The sequence below is a fragment of the Rhagoletis pomonella genome, unplaced genomic scaffold (genome assembly GCF_013731165.1).
Source record: "Rhagoletis pomonella isolate Grant_MI unplaced genomic scaffold, Rhpom_1.0 Rhpom_scaffold_00012, whole genome shotgun sequence".
Lineage (NCBI taxonomy): Eukaryota > Metazoa > Arthropoda > Insecta > Diptera > Tephritidae > Rhagoletis > Rhagoletis pomonella.
Genome location: NW_023458566.1, coordinates 3,707,406 through 3,726,456, shown reverse-complemented (window position 1 = coordinate 3,726,456; position 19,051 = coordinate 3,707,406). Strand labels below are relative to the sequence as shown.

The window sequence follows — 19,051 nt, the reverse complement described above, 5'->3', positions numbered from 1 at the left end:
TTTTTTTTTCGAATCGTTTGCAAAGCTGCCGACATGTCGCCTACAAACCGGAAATTGAGTAACACAAATATAACACAACTCACTAAACATTAACAAAAAAACAAAAAAGAATGGGAAAAAACTATAATCACTGAAAAACATTTATCTACTACAGAGAGTTACAATAACAACAACTTTAGTAGTAAATACTTCAGAGGATACAATAAACGAAGCAAGAACAACAATAACAAATGTGGCAAACAATACGAATACACATTTATGAATACGCAATATAGATATGTAAATAGAGCTGTATTTAGAAGATAGACAGTTTGACAGACTGGGACAGGCAGTTAGCTAAATGCTCAGGCTCACACCTTTAAAGCTTTTCGTAATATGCCCCAGCAGTACATTGATGTGTATCATTGAAACAATACATAGTCACTAATTAGATGTAAAATCACGTGCCGGTGACTGCATACATATGCATGTTCGTCGGAGTGTTCAAAAGCATTAATAAAGTAAATAAAAAAACACTGAGCGCGTTTAGTCCGTACGCGCTACGAGTGACACTTCTTAGAAAAAAAATCCAGTGTGGAAGAAGTTTTTCGTTGCGTTTTCCACTATCCTAATGTCAATCCTCATCTTTATTTTTATCTTCGCCTACATACATCTTTGTTTTGGTCTTCGTCTATATCTTTATCTTCTTCTCCATTCCTTCAAGAATTTTGCAGAAAGTTCCGTTTCAAATTAAAAGGTTTAGAAATTTTTGGGGGCTTATCGACTTTTCTGTACCTCATTTGGACTTAATAAATTTGCCTATGGATAAAAATATCGATAACAAAATCGATAAAAATACAGATACCAAAACCGATAAAAATATCGATAAATTTTGTAACTTATTTATAATAAATATATGTATACTTGTCAATTCAATCAATAAATTTTTGACTATGTACATATATACCAAATGATTTGTAGTGATTTAATAAAAAATAAAATTTTAATATCATATTTGCAAACGCATATTTTTAAAATGAAGAAGAAACATTTTGGAATTTAATTTGAACATGAGCATTTTCAAAAATCACACGATCGTTTTTAAAAACGATTTGAAAATGTGCGTATCAAAAGCAAAAACATAGATTTTAGAAACTGAATTGAAAATTTTCGTTTTCAAAACTTAAATAAATATTGTAAGTGCAAAACTTGGGTCAAAACGTTTTTAAAAATAAAACGTTCCATACAAATTTGAAAACGAAAAATTTCTCTGTGTGTATGACGGAGTATTGAGAGTTGAGTTACCCGAGAGCTCCAACATAGTAGGCTTTGCGGACGATCTTGCCGTAGTCGTTACAGCGAAAGAGCTGGATAACCTTCGTGAAAAAGCAAGTGCATACTTCAGTCAGCTTAACTAAAGCTAAACAAAAGATGGAAGCTGTACTTATCTCCAGTGGGAAAATATATATATTTTTTCCTTTGGCAGAACTTCGTTCTATGCTAAAAGAAAAGATCTGTACAAAATTCATCCAAATCAAAAATGTTCGATTTCAATCATTGGTCGATTTGCCATGGATTTACCCATGTGCACATGTATACATACATATGTATGTGCAAATCAACTATGCATACAAACTATCGTTTCAACAAATCCAGACGAGTTGAAGTATTATACTCTACGAATACACATAAAGCAAGACGCCAACTCTAAAACACTCAGTCGTGCATTCGTATGTATGTATGTATGTGGGATGCTGCACAAAGTTAGTAAGTACGTGCTGACTGGAAAATTCAACTTTTAGCTGTGAATAGCATTAAAAAAAACATAGAAAAATACTACAACAAAAAACAAACCGAACCAACTAGAAGAAGTGGTATGGTGATGACAGTTGGCAAAATGTAAGGCAAAAATCACATTCGCACTTGCAGCTCATCAACACGTTCGTACCTACTATTGTACTTCAAACTAGTGAATGCGCCTCAAACTATGCAGCATTTTGTTTGTTTTTGTTTTTTTTTCAACTCATACAACTCCCACTGATATGCTATGTATGCTTTTGCAAACTGTGCGTCCAGATTTGTGTAAGTGCATTTCTCAGCATACGTTTTGTGTAAACAAAACAGGCATATGAATGTAGAAGTGACCACCTATGCCAACTCTTCTTTTTCTTTTGCGCGAAAACTTGAAATGAAATCCTTGAGCAGGGTGGTGCAGAAAATCCTTAAATCTCCAGTGGTATAAGATATCAGTCGCGTTTCAGCCGTCTACATAGTATAAGCATATATATATATTTTTTTTATATGCAAGTGTTTGTATGTGTGTCTGTCTGCCTGTTTGTCCATGATACTTACTATTTATCTAGCATTCATCATTCCGTCTGTGCGTTTCTCTGCTTCGTAACTCATTGTCTATGTCTGCCATTCATTTGGTTGCCCGGTTAGTGGGAACGGTTTATGTAAACAGCAAACATTTAAGATTTTATGAGTTTTATCTACATATTTGCATTGGCAATGTATGTACAAATGTAGTTTTTGTTGCACTCTTGAATGACGTGAATACATACATATATATGGGCATATTCCAAAAAAGGTAAACCAAGAGCGCACAATTGAAACTGGTGCAATTTATTTTTTGAAGTGAAACTTCTTTAGCGGCGGTTAATTGATTGGAAGTAAATTGTCAAATTCAATAGAAATTGCACACGGAAATGCTGCAACGGAAATGGTTGGGCGGAAACAAGTGCTTTTTGAGTGTAAAAAATAACACTTAGAAAAGGACCAATACAAGCATGAAAGTAAAGGTGAATATGTACATAGATAGAGAAAAGAATACAGGCAAAGGTAAAAATAAAAACAAAAACAAAGATGCGTAAAGATAAAGGTAAAAATGAAGGCCAAGGTAAATTTAAACACTTTATTTATATAAGGGCAAAGGTTAGGGGGAATATGTAGATGAAGAAAATGATAAACAAACCAAAGATTTTGTTATGATTTTGTTATCGATATTTTTCTCGATATTGTTATTGGTTTTGTAAGCGATATTGTTATAGATTTTGTTATCGATATTTTTATCGATATTTTTATCGATTTTGTTATCGATACTGTTATAAATTTTGTTACCGACTATTTATCGATTTTGTAATTGATTACTTATCGATTTTGTTATCGATTTAATTTTTTGTGCTATTTTTATTTGCTATCTATTACTTATCGATTTTGTTAATGATAGTTTTATCGGGTTTCTTATCGATATTTTTATCGATATTGTTACCGATATTTTTATCGATTTGTAATCGATTTTGCTAGCAATATTATCATCGAGTTTGCTATCGAAATTTTTATCGAATTTGTCATCGATTTTGTTATCAATATTTTGTTGGATGTTACTATCGATTTTGTTATCGATAGATGATAAAGATAAAAATGAAGATAAAGGAAAACAGAATAACGTAAATGTAATTAGAACGAACAGGGGTAGAGGTAGAGATCTAGATAGAAACAAGTAAGAGCAGCGCTGTCTTCGGCTATGCCGAAGGCTTCATACCTTTCATGAACATCTGCAAATTTTAGTTTGACAGATTACTGCTTTTGAATACGTCTGCATACATCGATAGAGGAGTTACATACTTATATAAAAAATCGCATCTAAACAATCAGAGGTATGGAACATACACTTTATATGGCACCAATCTAAGTGATTTTCACTGCTATGTGATCGGTATGTAAACCGGTAATACAATTTATTGGGTTTAGTTTCCTACATAAAGAAGATATATCGCAAAAACTGGTATCTGAACAATCAGTGGTATAGGAGATAAAGCTTATACAGCATAGATTTTGACGATTTTCTCAGTAGACTTTGTATTATTATTTATAAAATATCTTACGAAATTTATCGGTTTTAGCTGTTCAAATAAAGGAGTTTTACAGTAAAATCCCATATCTGAACAATCAGATGTATGGAAGATACATATATGTTATAGTCACCCGATCCTTGTTATTTTCACTGTAAGTATTCCGTTGATAATGAGCAAAAATGGTGCGAAATTTCATGTTCCTAGCTGCATAAATGGAGGAGTTATGATAAAAGACCTCATATCTGAACAATCAGTTGTATGGGGGCTACAGGTTATAGTGACCCGATCTTTGTTATTTTCACTGTAAGTCTTCTGTTGATAATGAGTGAAAACAGCGCGAAATTTCATGGTCCTAGCTACATAAATGGATGAATTATAACGAAAAATCTCATATCTGAACAATCAGTTGTATGGGAGCTATAGGTTATAGTTACCCGATCTTTTTAATTTTCACCGTAAGTTTTCTGTTAATAATTATTGAAAACAGTGCGGGATTTCATGTTCCTAGCTATATAAATGGAGGAGTTATAACGAAAAATTTTATATCTGAACAATCAGTTGTATGGGAGCTATAGGTTATAGTGACCCGATCTTTGTAATTTTCACTGTAAGTATTCTGTTAATAATGGGTGCAAGTACTGCAAAATTTCATGTTCGTAGCTGCATAAATGCAGAAGTTATAACGAAAAATCTCATATCTGAACAATCAGTTGTATGGGAGCTATATGTTACAGTGGTCCGATTCTTCCGGTTCCGACAAATGATTAATACATTATAAAAATACACCCACCTACCAAATTAGATCCGGATATCTCGAAAACTGAGAGACTAGATTGCATACAAACAGACGGACAGACGGACAGACGGACAGACGGACAGACGGACATGGCTAAATCAACTCAGCTCGACGTTCTGATCATATAAGTATACATTTTAATGGGTCTATCTCTTTTTGTTCTGGTACTTACAAACATCGGACCAAAGTTATAATACCATTTCATGCTCATGAAAGGTATAAAAAGACAAACAATATAGCCTTAAGCAAAAGCAGATGTAGTATTGACATATGTATGTATATTGGATATGAGAGAAAATAGATATATAACGTAAGTTTAACTTCTCCAGTGTGGCCCAGGCGCAATTACTTATTATTATTTTTTAAACTTAACAATAAAGCGTAAATGTGTATATGTTATAGATATAAAAGCATTTTCTATTTTTCCCCATTCTAGGCTAATATATCGTCATCTGAAATGCCAAAAGACGTAAAAACATCGTAAATTAAATGGAAAAAGTTGTAACTAATATTTTAATTTTGAATTTTGAGTTTTTTATTAATTATGACTTTTAGCATTTCAACGATGATGTTTGTTACGTCGTTTTGCATTGCCGATATATACCTTTAAAAAAATGTGTGTTCCAACAATTTTTTTTTAACTCGATTCCATTGCCTTTCAGGTATTTTTACGTATGTATGTATATTTTAAAGTACTTGTATAATGCTTCCACACTTTCATTCACTCACATGGTACTCGTTCGTGGATCGACAGCACGTTTTTTGAGAGTTTTCCAAATGTTCCAAATATTTTAGGTATTAAAAGTTTGCATTGGTTTTCACATATCGACAGAGGTTGCTTATTCATTGAAGAAAAAAGCTTGTAACCTATCCGTTTTCTTAATATCATCTTCCATTATATCTTGTCTTAAAACTCACTTGACGTTGTAATTAATCTTTTGTTAAATTTCAATAAAAAATAACCAGCATTACAGTATTTATTTATAGAGAAATATCTGTCGCGTCCGTAATGTCACGTCCGTACTCATGTTATACCTCGTCTCGTCCGTAATCCAGGATATGCCCATATGTACATTAGGGTGGTACTTAAAAAATCAAAGGAACGATTTATTCTGTCTCACCCCCTCAATCGGTAACACCAAGCTCAAAGATATCACATATACATATTGGTCCGGATTGGAGACGGCTAAGGTGTGTTGCACAGCGCGCAAATTTCAGATTCCTCTATAGAAACTCAAAAATCGATATTAGATATAAATTTTGGTCCCGATTGGAGTCGGCTAAGGGGTGTCGCACAGGGGTCAAAGTTCAGATTACCCTACGAAGACACCCCTTAGCCGTCCCCGACTGCCACCAAAATTTATATGTAATATCTTCGGCTATAGTAGGGGTTGAAGTTTAGGAAATCTGATGTAAAAATGTGCTTCATACATTTAGAGACAACGCTAATGTACATGCACATGTAATGCACACGTCTAGGGGCGAATAAAAACCAAAGGCGACTCGCACATAGCTGAGTGTGTACATATATTTACGATGTCCACATACAGGTCTGGAAAATCTGCAAAAATCTATTATTGGTTTCAAATATGTACTCTCATTTGAAACTCAAAAAAAGACATGCGGTATTTATGAACCATATCCCAGCCAACATTATTACACAGTAGGAAAAATCTCAAGTTTTGAAATGACACCAAAAACGCTGAAACACGTAAACTTAATATTGGATCGTAGATTATGGAACTGTATACCGTTTTTCTAGATCAGGCCATTATCCCAAAATATTTTAATTTTTATGAAAAAAACCTTCAACTTGAACAAGAAAAAAAACTATAAAAGTAACATATCTTTTGTAATTTTTTCTCATTTGTGTTAAAGCCTGCTTTTTTGTCAAAAAATCAAGCTACTAACGATGAAAGCCGATATATAAATAAACACGTTTTTGTATGAAGTAGGGACAAGAAAAAATGTTACTCATACGCTATATCGTACACGGCCGAACTCGTACATACTCGTACACGGCGTATGAGTAACAATTTCCATGTTGAAATTTTAATATTTTTCATTCGCAATGCAAACTTAAAATGAATATATCTTGGGAAAATAACCTGATCTTGAACATGTTTCGCTGTTTTTTTTTTGCGTCATTGTAGCGTCCCTACAGTGTAATTGCAGTTTCTAGACATTTTTTTTAATACACATGCATAAAGTAAGTGCGACTAAACCCCAATACGTAAAAAACTTGTTTCGTTTCATATTATAGAAATTCGCATCAAAGAATTATTTAGTTTTAGTCGCTGTAGTGTTTGCATTGGTATTAGTTTTGGTATTCGTCTGCGTTTTTGTATTCGTATTCGTCTCCATTTTTTTCTTCGCGGTCGAAATCGTTTACGTATTCGTCTTCATCTTTGTCCTCGGAATTGTCTTCGTATTCGTAATCGCCTTTCATATTCGTTTTCGTATTCGTACTTCCCGGGATTGATATATAGGCCAGTTTATTTGGATCAGTTTTTCTTAGCAAACAGGGCTTTGTGTCCTACTCATAGAGGCAAGAGAAACCCTATCATTCGAAATTCGTTGGGGCTTACATGGGAAGCTTTTCCTCTCCTTGAAATAAACTCAGCTATCGCCAAGGCCTATTCCGCGGGTAGGAAGTTTAGTCTTAGAAGCAGAGCACAGAACTCCAAATGATGCATAAAGTTTGGCAAGGAAAATTTTTAGAATATGAAGGACCATATGAATTAGTCAACTCTTTTGGAAAATATTGTGTTTTTTTTTTTTGTTACACAACAAATTTTAGCGACACAAGTATTCGTTATATCGCTTGAATTTTGTCCTGAATTATAAATAGCAAACGCTCTAATTGCGTCCAAAAATAATAATTCAGGTCATTTGCTAGGTGAGTGCGTTTTGTAGCATACATACATACATACACTACTGAATTCTATATTCGCGCAAATGCACATACTTATGTATGTATGTATGTATCAGAGAACAGCTTTGAGTATGATCGAGCCTTTTTGATCACACTCACTAAAAATCAAGCACAAGCGAACGCCACACTCGGCTACTATGTGTTCGATCGAGATGCATACCCGACAGCTGCTTTGGTTACGAACGAGTCTGTTCGATCACCCTCGCTATAAATTGAGCACAAGTGAACACCACACTCGGACACCCGCAGCTAACCCGAAAATTTGTGTAACAATGAAACGGACACCCGAACATTGCGATAAAATGCAGGACAACAAAGAAATTTACGCTGAAGGTAACTGGCGCCAATATGTTCCCACAAAGCATACGAAAATGTTGTTGCTTTGTGCTTGTGCATACGCAATGAAAAAATTAGAAGCGAAGTAGACAAAAATGTTTTTGCATCTATTTCGTATAGTTTCGCGTGGAAAGCTGTGTGTGTATATATTAGAACACAGCCTAAAACTATGTAGGTACATAAGTACTTTTACAAAAAATAAATGTGCACCGAGTGTATAGGGCTTGGGCATTGCCGATCTACACACATTTATACCTAAATGGATGTAGGCGTCGTGATGCCGCATTTTGTATGAGCAAAAATATAAGAAATGGTTAAATGTACACTTAAACAAACTACCGAAAAATTCAACCTTCTCTTTACCCTCTACGCACAAAAACTAAGAACACCGCGATGAGAAGGCAACATTTTTTGTAGAAACAAAAACGCCATAAGCCAATCAAGAAAATTTTGTGCACACTCGGGTTGAAACTCGAACACCCGGGTATATTGAGCTGCAAAGCACCCGAACCCAATCAAGTATGTATGAAAAGCAATCGGGTGTTGTGGCCAACATGTTCGTCTTGAGCTCAGTCGATAACGAACAATACTTCTGCTCGTATACAGAGAACGATGCAAAACGGGTTTTGTTAGATGATCGAGTATACACGAAAATCATGCACCCGCTGCAGATGTCTGGTATGTATATATGGCGGAGTATTAAAATACACACATACAAACATATGTATATACAAATAAGTGCATGTAAATTTGTGAATTAATCTAAAATTAGGTCAATTTTAAGCGCTTGAATGGATTAAACTCTGCTGTAAGTTGAACACGAAAAATGGTAATCGGATAGGATGGTTAATAGTAGGATTCCTCTGCCTTCAAAGGCGTTGACTTGACTGAATATAAATATTAAAAATATAAGCTAACTTTACTCGTGACATAATAAATATTTACAATCTGTTGTAATATACAAGATGTACATACATACGTATGTATTTACATGTATCACAACAGCACTATATTATATGCATGCAATCAGTGTGCACGCAGAGGCCTTTGCGTTAATTTTCTCGATAAATATGTAAATGGGTAATGTGGAGTTTAGCCTTAATGGTTACTCTTCGTGGCTTCAATGTGAGCGTTGACAGGCGCATTAAATTTGTCACACGCAATGTAGTAACAACAACAGCATTTGAAGCAAAAAGTGAAAGCATATTAAGCATTACGAATAATTTATTTGTGTGTAGATGGGTTTTACATTAGACTGAGTCGGTCATCATAGGAAAAAAAATATTTGTTAATTACCAAATTGGAATGGTGTAGTTATTGACGTAGAATACGTCTTACGTTTCGATATGGAGGCTATGCTCAAATGTTGTAGTTGTAATTTTTAGAGCTTTACGAAAACGCTTATTGCACGAGCACTAATGAAGCGATTTGAGTGAAAAGTGTGGCATATCAAACCTATCGACAGATTTATTTTTGTAAGTAACCAATTCGGTGTCTGTCGTATAAATAACGGTAAATATTGGCTTATTTTGGGATCAATTTTGAGCCTCTAAAGTGCTCTAGCAACATACGATTTGCAGATTAAACTTTCATTTTCGGGATATAGGTTCTTTGGAGCAATAGAAATATTATCGTATACTAATTTTATATATATTCAACAAATATTCTGCATTTTAATGCAAAAAAATGGTTAAAAAATTTAGCAAATTTTATTATTTCCAAAATCCTCGAAAACTGCTCGAATGATTTTATTTTTGCTTTCTTTAATCAGAAATTAAGATTTTTCCTTTCGTTTGGTATATGGGAAGTATTGGTTGATATCTTCTAAGTATGTTTATTTCATTCGGTGAGCCCACCTTAGTAATTAATCATTACATTTGTACTTAATTATTAGGGCGAAAAAATTGGTAGGAATATAATGCGTGCAATAACATTATTCAATTTGCATGGAATAAGTAGAGGTTAGGGAATTTACCTGTGTACCTATGTACATTAGGATACATCGCTCCCCATACAAAATAAAATCAGTACTAGCTTTCCAAACGGAATTATAAAACCCATTATATTTTGAGATTTCCGCTAAAATATTTAAAAATAATATTAAGATTTACGTCAACTGGGCCGAATTGAAAATACCTCCAAAAATATTTTTTTTTAATAAAACTAGTTTTAGAAAATATTTTTTTTCCAACAATTCAACTCAGATGATAGAAGAGTATAAGCTTAGAAGGTATACATGAAATTTTTAAACTTTGCATCAACGGAATTAAAATATCGCGTAAATCTTTATATTTTTCAGAAATATTTTGGCAATAGTCTTAAAATATAATAAATTTTGCAATTACGTTGGAAAACCCACATCCTATTTTTTTTTTTTTTTTTTTGGTGAAGCACTCTTAGGTATGTATAGTACATATGTACACAGGTATGTACATATCAATGGATCTCTGCAATAACGACACAATTCAAAATTCAAAAAATAAAAACCCCTACAACTGTTAAATGTCTTATGTCTCTAATTCTTGTCTAATTCTAAGTTTAAAAAGGGCTTAGTTTTGTGTGGTGTTCCTATTTGGCACCAGTGGAATGACTGGCGTGTTAAGTTGAACCAAAAAGACGAAGAAGCCTCTATAACTTTAACAACTTCAAGGAGATCTCGAAGGTTTTAGTATATTGGCAATCAAGATTGATTGTACAAAGAATTTTCGTATTGTCCATGAATATAAATTATTTAATTACAGCACATCGAAAATTATTTAACACACTCTCTTTCACAATCACGGCAACATCCGCTTTCTTGCCGATTCGTCGCGTTTTTAATTTTAGCCAGAATTTAAATCAATAACAGAATAGTATAAGTCACGCAATTTGACCGCAGTAGTAGGTGACTAAAGAAATTTCGCGTTTACTAAGTACGCTGTAAGTTTCATATGTATGTAAGTATAATTGTTGCAAAGATAAAGCAATTAACTTGGCTTTGTTGTCTTTGATTTGTGTTTTCTTTGTTGCCAAGAATAGCAATTGATTGATAACCAACTGTGCCGCTAATTGCAGATTAAAGAAATTCACATTAAAATAGAACCGTTACGCGTAAATGTGTTAATTACACTGTTGGAACGCTAAAATGACACAAAAAAACGCCGAGATTCGTAAACTTAATTTTGGGTCGTACATTACGGATCTGTATACCATTTTTCTAGATCAGGTCATTTTTTTTATATTTTTTTTCGTGGCATTTCAAAACTTGCGATTATCATTATAATTATTATTATTATCTACGTATGTATATAAGTACATAAATACTAGCCTTTGCTCGCAGTTCCGACCACGTGAAGTACGGTTTCACGTTATGATTTCAAGTTCAAGAAAAAAAAAAAAAAAAAAATTGTATATATAAGTGTTTTCGTAGCTAAAGTTTTTTTTAAATCTCCTTCGTTTGACATACATATTGTGAAATTTCGTTGAAGGGCAACGCTCTTTTATTATATGTGCATGTTAGTGCAGTTCGTAAGCTATTTCTAGCCGAGTTATATTATACACGCGCTCATAATCTTACACATTTATAATATTAGTAGGATTTAATTTAAGTTGTCAATTAAGTTGATTTTAAGTTCCTGAACTGGAGGCAATGTTTGTCAAAAATATTTTCAAAATAGATGCAGCTTTCTTAAAACTCCTCTCGTTTGATACCCCTATCAAAATAATTAATCTAACATGTTATTGAAATTAATTTTTTTTGGAACAAGTGGCAGCCCTCTTCAAAAATATTTACAAAATAAAGCTTCCTTTCAATTCTCTCGTTGAAAACCAATAACAAAAAATTTAATTCAACTTGCTAACTAAATTTATTTTGAACTTCTCAACAGGTGGCAGCATCTTTGAAAATATTTTCAAAATAAGTCTTTCTGAAATCCCTCTCGTTTTAAGTCCATATTAAAATTTTTCGTTTAATTTGTTATTTAAATGGATTATGAATATGAATATGTTTGATATTTATCGTTTTCAAACCCCCTTTCCGTTGTCAGCCACATTGTTCTTATATTTTTTGTAGCTTGTTAATTAATTGGCTTTAAGTTTTTTAACAGGTGACAACCCGCTTAAAAAATATCTTCGAAATAAATAGTTTTGGAGCCGCTTTCCTTTAACATTCACATTGATTTATATTACGATTTATTAAACTTTTTAATAAATTGATTTTAACTTTTGAAAAAGGTGGCAACTCTGTTTAAAGAATAACCTATATGTGTGCCAAATTTCATTGGAATATAACCTGACGTTTTAACGTGAAAAAAACACACATACATACTTACACACTCACGCACAGGATATATTAAAGAGTGCATACAAATGTAGGTACACCTCCCTCTTAAACCCAACTCTTCCATAGATCATCATCACACGTAGCCTGTTTAAATAATAGGCCATAAGAACTAAACGACTCAGAATGACTCACGAAAACGCTGAACTTCCGTATTTTTTAGAAACAAAAAAGACAGAAAGAAATTTACTTATTTCATAGTTCATCAAGAGAAAGACGACTATTTTCGCATTTCTTGGAATAAAATGAGTTTTATTTTTACTCATGTGATAAAGGCCTTTTTTCTTCTACATACATATTTCGAATGCATATACATATGTATGTATATATGTATATACACAGATTGCATAGGTTAGTTTTATGCGTGTGGATATTCATATATGTATGTATGTATGTATATACATTTCTAGACGAATATGCTAGCATAAATAATGAGTAAATAAGCTTTTACACTTCCACGTACGCACACATTTGCGTAACTATATTATTTACATACATAGTTGTAAGCGCCTAAAATTATGTATGCGGAAATACAAATGCAGTGGCCTACTTTTGGGATGCCAAGCCGTTTTTTTTTGTTTTTTGTTTCTTTGCCTGTTTGAGATGACGGACTTTCTGGCATGTAAATTGAGAGGACATGCATGCATGTTCCGTGGTAGCATTATTCTTTTGCAACGGTATGTTTATAAGTACATACAATTTCATATGTTTATATATTTTTTCCTCCTACTTTGCAAGGTAATTTTATACAAATTTAAAGTATAACTCAGTAAAGTTATCTATGGATATTTTTGTACATTCTCTATACATAGTACATATGTACATAAAGCGTTCCCCAAAAGTCTGCATAAATGAAGAAAATTATTTATTATTTATTTATTTATTATAACTAAAATTTTTTTTTTTCTTGATTTCGAGTGGAAAACCACGAACCTCGCACCTTACATAGACTTGCGAAATGTTTTGATCTCCGCAAACGGCCAACGCCTGTAGTGCGATATTGCGTAAAAAGTACTGAATCGATTTGAATGAAATTTTAAAGGATTGCAGGGAGGAGGTTGTTTATTGCATTATATTTCTAGATATAAAAACGTTAAGTTCGTTTGCTTGGCAGGCAAAAACTCGAAAACAGCTTGACCGATTTGAATATTTTTTTTTAAATTTCTTCACTATAATACCCGTAAAGCTTGAAAACGGAAAAATTAGAGAGTTGCCACCTGTTTCAAAAATTCAGTTTAAGTCAATTGAAACGATAAAGAAAATATCGCAATATGGTTATCAAAATAAAAAGGTTTAGGCCTATAGCTGAAAGTGTCTTTGAAAAAGGTTGCCAACTATTTCAAAAAATTTAGTTTAGATAAATTTATGAAATAAATTAAATATCATCAAGCTTAAGAGGCTTAAGAGGGCGTACAGACGAAATTTTTTTATCAGGGTTACCACCTGTTTGAAAAATTTAATTTCATTTAATTGGTAAAATAAATTACAATATGGTTATCAAGTAAAAGAGGTTTAGGGAAGTTTACATTAGAAAATGTTTTTGAGGTGGCTTGCCACTGTTTAAAAATTTTAGTTTAATTAAATTGATATTGTAATGGTTGTCAAGCGAGAGGTATTTGGGAAATATTTGACTTAGAAGTATGGGGTATATCGAAAGAAAGCTTGATGAGTTACCTATTTTATTATAGAATTTTTAAATGTAACTAAACATTTTCAAACAATTGTTTAAATAAATTTGATTTTTGCGAAAACTTTACAAGAGAATTCAATTTCCTATCAAAACTGAAATCCATGCATGGATTTTTGAGATGTTTTGATTGATTGAACTTTGACCTTTGATAGCTCCGGTAGTTGTTGTTTCCCCCAAAAAAGTACAAACGGTGTAACAACAATAATTTCTATCGACCCTAATTCTTTTAATTTGAAAATTGGAGCTATTGTTCCTTATTATTAGTGTTACGAATTTATCATACATTATTCACTGTTAATACGATTCTATTACATCAGTGTTGCCAGAGAAAAATTTCCTTTGGAGCTAAAACGGTCGAAAAAAGAGCTAAAGAGAGCTAAATAATACTAATAGTAGCTAAAGTGAAGAGCTATATAATTTTGTTAAGGTTGACGTAAGGTTGTTTTTACATTTTCGGCAATTTTAATAAAAAACAACAAATTTTATAAGTTTAAGTGCTGCGAAAATCTTTTAAAACCAAAATAAGGTGCATATATTTTGAATTTGTTGCTATGACACTTATAACAGTGAAATAAAAATATTTTACAAATTGTTAAAGTCTGTAATTTCAGATATTTGAATTGAATAATTTTTTTGCAAAATTTGTTTGTGGAAAGTTTTACTTGGAGCTCTCCTTAAAGGTAAAATTAATAAGGTAAAACAAGATCCGCGGTACCAGAAAAAGAATTTTCTTCTAACTAATTTTTGAATTCTTTAACCTATATGCAAGAGTTTATGATGGATACACTGCATCTCGAAATTTTCCATTTTATCAACGCTTAAGTTTTGGCTTATATATATCAAATACAAATGAAACTTTCTGGAGCTAAAAAAGTGCTAGATAAATTTGAAACGAGCTAAAAAAAGAGCTAGGAGCTAAAACCCAATTTTCGGAGCTAAATAGAAAAATAACGAGCTAAATCTAGCTCCAAAAGCACCAAAATGGCAACACTGTATTACATATCAGAAAAATATTTTTAATTAATTCACATTTTGGATAAGTTAGGCGTTCGTAAAATCTATGACGCGTATATTCGTACAAGTACGTATGTACATATGTACATTAGCATGGGCCGAAAATCCGTTTTTTTAGAATTTTGATTAGTAACAGCAAAAATATGGTTCATTATGCTTTAAAAAAAATCTGTGTGAAATTTGGAATTTATTGGTCAATATCTTAGGCTCGCCCAAGTCCATCAAAGCTCAATATGCTCAAAAAATAAAAATTAATAAATAAATTAATTACAATTTTTTTTTACTAAAATTGCAATAATATTCTAAAGTATTAGTACTACATAATTTGGTATATGGCCTTTTTTGTAGAGAATCGAATTTGTTAAAAAAAAAAAATTTAGTACTTGAACTTTGATGGACTTGGGCGAGCCTAGGATATTGACCAAAAATTTTCACATTTGACACAGATAGTTTTTAGAGCATAATAAACCATATTTTTTCTATTACCAATCGAAATTCTAAAAAAGCGCATTTTCGGCCCACGCTAATGTACATACATATGTGTGTATATAACTTACCGTTATCGATTATGAAAGTTTAGTTTGCTTTGCTTTTTTAAAACTATTTGGCAATATTTGACAGTCGACATTTATGTATGCATATGTTTAATTAAGTTCAAACTATGTATATGCTTCACTCAAGGACCACTGCCGCTACGCACATATGTATGTATGTATAACTCTCCTAACACACACTTAACTACAAATATTCCAAATTTTATGCCGCATCCATATGACATAGTCAAGTGGACGATGTACACAGCCCGACATTGACTATTTTTACGATTCGGGCTCGTAGACTCAGCAGCGTAGTGAAAATGTAGCGTTGTAATGGGAACTGATTTTTCGAGCCTATATGTTTGAATATATATACATAAGTGGATATGTATTTACGAGTAGTTATATAAAACCAACACTTCATTCAATGAATCTTTAAGCACAACACAAGCAAAAACTCACACACACACACATATTCATATATGTATGTACATATTCGTATATTTGCTTGCATGTATCGATGCATGGATGCTTGAAAATTTGCCACACAAGAATACACTTTAATTATTTGATTACTTTCATGTTAAAGGCTTGAAATTTGATTTTCTTTTTTTAGAAACAAACAAAAACTGTTTTAGTGCTTAACCAAAAAACCAGAAACGATACAAATACTTTTTGGCGCTTCTTTGACTCCATATTTAAACACAACCACACACACAATGGTCGGACCACTGCACCAAACCACAGTCATTGCTCCAGTATTGGCGTCTCTAAGTCCTGCGCGTGTACGCACCACTACACATACAGTCGAGCACACACACAACTTTTTTTTTCAAATAAATATGTGCATATGTATTTATGTGTATTGTACAATAAATACGGAAGCATGGCAATACACGTTTGTACCTTTTTATGAAACCGCAGCTCATTGTGTTCTCGTGCTTTTGCTCTTTGCCACCATTATACTCGCCGTTGTCGTCCTCGTCCTCGTCTTTGTTGGCGTCCTAGTTCGCTGCTAACGCAAAAGGAGTTCACTTTTTTTACGCTGATATCCACAAAAACTATGCGCGCTGACTCGCACTGACTTCGCTGTTAGCTTTCTGTTCCTTACTGGCTTTTTTCGTAGTTGCTGCTGCTGCTGCTTTCTTAATCTTTTTTCTTCTTTTCTGCAATCCCTTGCTACTTTTTCTTTCGTTTTCCTCCTTTTACTGCTTCTGTGTAATTTTACTGGCTTTGACTCAACGTCAACGCTTTGCCGCGCTGGTCCGCCGTTTCGTTGCTGCTGCTTTCTTTGCTTAAAGTCCTTTCTTTTCCTATATCACCAACACATACATGTACGACGCATTACAAATCTGCAGTGTGCTTTTAGGCGTTATTTTTTCGTTATTCGCACTGGTCACCGATCACTCAACACACACACACACACGCGCGCGCGCGCACACAGCTCTGTATGTATGTGTATGTAATAAATGATATTAAACACCCACTCGTCGTTTTTGGTTAGCCTCCTGCTCACTTCTGTCTTCATCCATTGATGAGACCACACTCTGGTTCACTTTGTAGCAGAAAATTCAGCAGCATTCACTTGCTTTTTTTCCGAAACCTAACGGTGCATGCCAGCCACTCCACAAATTTTACGTTCATAAATACCAAGTGGGTCTATATTCCGTTTTACCAAAAAAAAACACGCAAAAATACCCGAAAAAAACCCTCGTTGGCCTCAATCTACTACAGTACTCGTTGTTAGTAGGTAGCTAAGTCAGTCAGCACAAAAACTGCATTTCATTTGCGGCATTTGTGGCTTCATTGGCAGCTTTGAGTTTCGCTTACAGTTGGTCGATTTGCTCGTTGCGCACCCCGCCCCCCCTTACACACACATGCAGCCGCTGTACACGTCCAGTGTTCCTCTGTCCAGTTTCGCGATGCTGCTCGGACACGTCCTCGAACTCGAACTCGGGCTCGGACTCGAACTGGAACTGGAATTGGAAATGTGTGTTGTGCCTTTTCTGTTTCCGCCTTTGCTTGTACTGCTGGCGTTCAACTTCTGACATATGTTCGTATGTGCAGATTTGCCGGTTCTGCGGTGTTCTTTCGTTCGGTGTTCGCTTTATGGGTAGCTCACTTTTATTGCTGACTATGTATGTATGTATGTATGTTTGGATGTATGTATGTAGCTATGTACTTGGTGTAGAAATTTAGTTTCGTTTTTGCTTTACAAAATTTATCAACTTTGCGTCGTTATTTTGAATGAAATTTCTATCGATTTCAATGACTACACGTTTCCACTACACGTCTATTTAGTTTTCATTAATTTAAAACTAGTTTACTAGCGTTTATTTTACGATTTTTTCCTATTTAAAATTGTGCTCACTTACGTCTACGTATTGTTTCGATATTGAACTTTTTCGGATTTACATTTTTAACGAAGGGTAGTTTATTGATTTTTTACACGCACACACTGCGACGACCTACAATTGTGGGCATGCGCTGAGAGCACAACGGAACGAAACTCTCAGTAGCTGGCAAAGTTTCACCGTGGTGCGAAAATGTGAAGCATGTTGCTCCGTTGTTTTAGAATGAGGGTGATTTTGAAGTTCTTTGCGTGGGCGCTTCTTAGTAAAATCTTTTGTATATTTGTTGTAAAAAGTTAATCTACTTTGAGTGGAAAAAAGAGCGAAACTACATAAGTGTTTCAGAGAATAAAAAAATATGCTTAACGAACGAACAGTGCAATTGGTCCCCTACGTAATGCGAACTGACGTAAATCAGTTAGCGCAGAAATCTACGGCAAGCTGATTTTTTCATATGTCTGCTGACTCTTTTCTTCCAGGTAAGATTGCCAATTTCAGAGTTTGCAGTTAGTAAAAAATTATTATAACATGTGAATAAATTGGACATGATATTTTCTTAATTAAAAAACTGGACATATTTTATGGTAGTTTAATAACTGGGCGAAAATGATAAGTAACTTAGGAAATGGTTATAACTTTTACTAAATTCAAGAACTAGACATCAATTCTTGGCAATCTAAAAACAGGACATAATTTATGATAATTCAACAACAGGACAAAAAAGCGTGGAAATTTAAAAAAAAGATTGATTAATGTCCGCCATGCGGAGAGATACCACACGATTCGAAAAATCTCTTCGCATGCCCGGAAAACCCCACACATCTAACGACTTTGTCCCTATGGGCAGACCCTATAGAGGCTGCACGCTTCTTGGCTCTTCCGTTAGTTCAGCTTGACAACAAAGACTGAGATACAAGCCGATCTGGAAGGGGTTGTTGTAGCCGCTACAACAGTCAGAACAACAACAGCGGTCGTCTATGATTCAACCAAATTAAATGATATTCTTGTGCACATCACTAGAAAAACTGGAATTACTATCAGAGCCGTTGGCGATTTCCTCAAAGCATTGGCAAATATCCTGGTCTCGCTCTTCAATAGAAGATTTCACAAGAATTCGACGGTTTTCATATGATTCAACAGGTTTCTCCATGCTAACCGATTTATATTTTCGAATTATTTAGTTCACCATCTACCCAGTTTTTAGATTTATTGATGTCAGAAAAGAAGACGAGTGTTGAA

At 33.7% G+C, this 19,051-nt stretch overlaps 1 protein-coding gene across 2 annotated transcripts in view; it reads right to left on the bottom strand.

The window, feature by feature from the left end:
• LOC118747698 (protein SCAI) overlaps positions 1-17,854 on the bottom strand; it is a 52,072-nt gene extending 34,218 nt beyond the window's left edge. For both annotated transcript variants that reach the window (XM_036481774.1, XM_036481775.1), the window contains exon 1: positions 16,368-17,854. The gene's annotated coding sequence lies outside the window, so the exon portion shown is untranslated. The remainder of the gene's footprint in view (positions 1-16,367) is intronic.
• Between the last annotated feature and the right edge of the window lie 1,197 nt (positions 17,855-19,051).